Source organism: Lithobates pipiens, unplaced genomic scaffold (assembly GCF_037356315.1).
Source record: "Lithobates pipiens isolate NorthernLeopardFrog02 unplaced genomic scaffold, aLitPip1_a1.2 Scaffold_35, whole genome shotgun sequence".
Taxonomy (NCBI): Eukaryota; Metazoa; Chordata; class Amphibia; order Anura; family Ranidae; genus Lithobates; species Lithobates pipiens.
In genome coordinates this window covers 14,459,895-14,464,572 of record NW_027507811.1, presented here as the reverse complement: position 1 = coordinate 14,464,572, position 4,678 = coordinate 14,459,895, and positions in this window count along the sequence as shown.

Below are 4,678 nucleotides of genomic sequence, written 5' to 3'. Positions count from 1 at the left end.
ACCCGGAACTTCCTTTTTATATGTGACATCACTTCCTGTCTTTGCGTTCCATTGACCATACATAGAATCTCCTCTTTATAATGTAATAATAATATAAAATCAGCTGCCTATATTGTTTTTTTTTTAATGCTTTTGACAGCTGCTTCTCTAAAACAGCCAACGTAAAATTCAAATAACGATAAAATGTATTTGTAAAAAAAAGAATTAAACCCAAACATTAAAAGGAACATTGTCTTATGTCTCATGCACACCAGATGTTTATTTAACTCTCCTAGAAGCCAGCACTGTAAAACCAAAAGAATTACACTCACAATGGTAAGGAGTCTGGTGTTCATCCTAAAACGCCACTGATAAGAATGACCTCTGTGTCACTAATAATGATAATGACTGTGGCCATGAGGAGAACCAAGATGGCGGCTTTGTGTGAACATTCCAAGTGGTATCTGTAGTGGCTCCATGTATCCTTATGCCGCGTACACACAAGCGGATTTTCCGTCACAAAAATCTTGGATGGTTGTTCCGACAGAATTCCGCTCAAGCTTGGCTTGCATAAACACACGGTCACACAAAAGTTCCCTGAACTTTCGACCGCCAAGAACATGGTGACGTACAACACTACGACGAGCTGAGAAAATGAAGTTCAATGCTTCCGAGCATGCGTCAAAATGTTTCCAAGCATGCGTAGGAATTTTGCGCATCGTAATTGTTACAGATAATTGGAATTTCTGACCGAAAAATTGAGAACATGCTCTCAATCTTTTGCTGGCTGGAATTCAGCAAAAGTCCGATGGAACGTACACACGTCGCATTTTGCTGCCAAAAGCTCTCATCGGTCTTTTGCTGGTGCATTTTACGACCGTGTATATGTGGCATTAGAATATTAGCTGACACACATTTGGAACTTGACTCTGGAACTGGACCTTCTGCACCTGAACCTTATGGACACTCTGGAACTGGACTCTCTGAAATCAGACTTTCTGGACTCTCTGAAACTGGACCTTCTGAACTCCCTGAAACTGGACCTTTTGGACTCTCTGGAACTGAACCTTCTGGACTCTCTGGAATGGAATCTTCTGAATTCCCTGAAACTGGACCTTCTGAAACTGAACCTTATGGACTCTCTGGAACCGAACCTTGAGGACTCCTTGGATCTGGACCTTTTGAAATCTCTGAAACTGGAACTTCTGAACTCCCTGAAACTGGACCTTTTGGACTCTGGAACTGAATCTTCTGGACTCTCTGGACCTGGACCTTCTGGACTCTCTGGACCTGGACCTTCTGGACTCTCTGGACCTGGACCTTCTGGACTCTCTGGAACTGGACCTTCTGGACTCTATCTTACAAATGCATTACCAATGGATGACTCTTTATAAACTGATCATATCCAATCATATAATACATGGAACTGAACCTTTCGGACTCCCTGTAACCAGGCCTTCTGGGCTCTCTGAAACTGGACCTTCTGAACTCTCTGAAACTGGACCTTTTCGACTCTCTGGAACTGAACCTTCTGGACTCTCTGGAACTGAATCTTCTGAATTCTCTGAAACTGAACCTTCTGGGCACTCTGAAACTGAACCTTCTGGAACAGGTCCTTCTGGACTCTCTGGAACTGAACCTTCTGGACTCTCTGGAACTGAAGCTTCTGGACTCTCTGGAACTGAACCTTCTGGACTCTCTGGAACTGAACCTTCTGGACTCTCTGGAACTGAACCTTCTGGACTCTCTGGAACTGAACCTTCTGGACTCTCTGGAACTGAACCTTCTGGACTCTCTGGAACTGAACCTTCTGGACTCTCTGGAACTGAACCTTCTGGACTCTCTGGAGCTGAACCTTCTGGACTCTCTGGAGCTGAACCTTCTGGACTCTCTGGAGCTGAACCTTCTGGACTCCCTGGATCTGGACCTTCTAGAAATGAACCTTCTGGACTTTCTGGAAATGAACCTTTTGGACTTTCTATCTCACCAATGCAATACCAATGGATGACTCTCTGAACTGACCATATCTAAGCACCAATCATATAATACACACAGTCTATTGTAAGAAAAACAAAACAGGATTCAGAATATTGCAAAATGTGGAGATTTCTTGTTTATTTGATAACATCAGAATAAATGATAATACTAAAACAAATATTATATCAAAGTTATTAATAATTATACATTGGCTGGACCAATGAAAAGCCAACTACTTCAGTAAAAAAAAAAAAACAACAAAAAAAAAACCATGAGCAATGATGTATAGCAGCAAATAGCAACCTATTCAGTTGCTTGGTAACACAGACTGCTAATTAGCCAATCACATGGCAGCAGCTCAATGCATTTCGTCATCTAGACCTGGTGAAGGTAACTTGCTAAAGTTCAAATCGAGCATCAGAATGGGGAAGAAAGGGTATTTAAGTGACTTTGAACGTGGCATGCTTGTTGGTGCCAGACGGGGCTGGTCTGAGTATTTCTGGGATTTTCACACACAACCATCTCTCGGGTTTACAGAGAATGGTGGGGAAAAGAGAAAATATCCAGTGAGCGGCAGTTGTGTGGAGGAAAATGCCTTGTTGATGTCAGAGGAGAATGGGCAGACTGGTTCCAGATGATAGAACGGCAACAGTAACTCAAATAACCACTCGTTACAACCAAGGTATGCAGAATACCATCTCTAAATGCACAACACATCGAACCCCGCAGCAGATGGGCTACAGCAGCAGAAGACCACACTGGGTGCCACTCCGGTAAGCCAAGAACAGGAAACTGAGGCTACAATTGGCACAGGCTCACCAAAATTGGACAATAGAAAATTGGAAAAACATTGCCTGGTCCCATGAGTCTCGATTTCAGCTGCGACATTCAGATGGTAGGGTCAAAACTTGAAGTAAACAACATGAAAGCATGGATTCATCTTGCCTTGTATCAACTGTTCGGCCTGGTGGTGTAATGGTGTGGGGGATAATTTCTTGGCACACTTTTGACTCCTTCGTACCAAATTGATCATCATTTAAACACCACGCCCTACCTGAGTATTGTGGCTGACCATGTCCATCCCTTTATGACTACAGTGTCCTCCGTCTTCTAATGCAGCCTTTCTCAACCTTTTCAACACAGAGGATCCCTTGAAATAGTTCTCTGGTCTCGGGGAAACCCCGGCTAAAAATTTGAAATCTACAACTTATGATACATTAGTGTGATGGTCAGTGGGAAGAATGGTCCTTACACTTGTGGTCATTTTGAAGAATTACCTCTTCACAGAGAGCTAAGAAGATCAATGGTGTGAGTGGGACGTTATCTGAGAGGCAGAAATTGCACAGTGCTGAAGGAACCTCTAGCAACCTCTGGAGAAACCCTAGGGTTCCATGGAACCCTGGTTGAGAATCACTGTTCTAATGGCTCCTTCCAGCAGGATAATGCTCACCTCTTCTGATGTTTAGGAAGTCCTTGCTCTCCTCTTCTGATGTTTAGGAAGTCCTTGCTCTCCTCTTCTGATGTTTAGGAAGTCCTTGCTCTCCTCTTCTGATGTTTAGGAAGTCCTTGCTCTCCTCTTCTGATGTTTAGGAAGTCCTTGCTCTCCTCTTCTGATGTTTAGGAAGTCCTTGCTCTCCTCTTCTGATGTTTAGGAAGTCCTTGCTCTCTTCTTCTGATGTTTAGGAAGTCCTTGCTCTCTTCTTCTGATGTTGAGGAAGTCCTTGCTCACCTCTTCTGATGTTTAGGAAGTCCTTGCTCACCTCTTCTGATGTTTAGGAAGTCCTTGCTCTCTTCTTCTGATGTTTAGGAAGTCCTTGCTCTCTTCTGATGTTTAGGAAGACCTTGTTCTCTTCTGATGTTTAGGAAGTCTTTGCTCTCTTCTGATGTTTAGGAAGTCCTTGTTCTCCTCTTCTGATGTTTAGGAAGTACATGCTCACCTCTTCTGATGTTTAGGAAGTCCTTGCTTACCTCTTCTGATGTTTAGGAAGTCCTTGTTCTCTTCTGATGTTTAGGAAGACCTTGTTCTCTTCTGATGTTTAGGAAGACCTTGTTCTCTTCTGATGTTTAGGAAGTCCTTGTTCTCTTCTGATGTTTAGGAAGTCCTTGCTCTCTTCTTCTGATGTTTAGGAAGTCCTTGCTCTCCTCTTCTGATGTTTAGGAAGTCCTTGCTCTCCCTCTTCTGATGTTTAGGAAGTCCTTGCTCTCCCTCTTCTGATGTTTAGGAAGTCCTTGCTCTCCTCTTCTGATGTTTAGGAAGTCCTTGCTCTCCCTCTTCTGATGTTTAGGAAGTCCTTGCTCTCCCTCTTCTGATGTTTAGGAAGTCCTTGCTCTCCTCTTCTGATGTTTAGGAAGTCCTTGCTCTCCCTCTTCTGATGTTTAGGAAGTCCTTGCTCTCCTCTTCTGATGTTTAGGAAGTCCTTGCTCTCCTCTTCTGATGTTTAGGAAGTTCTCGACTAGGGTTCCTCCAGAGGTTGCTAGGGGTTCCTTCCAGCAGGATAATGCACCATGTCGCAAAGTTCCAATCATCTCACCACTGGACAATGAGGTCGCTGTACTCCACCGGTCTCCACACTCACCACATCTCATCCAATGGAGCACCTTTGGTGGAACGGGAGATTGAACTCATGGATGAGCAGCTGACAAATCTGAAGCAAGCGTTTGATGTTATCGTGTCACTATGGACCAAAATCTCTGAGGAACGTTTCCAACGCCTTGTTGAATC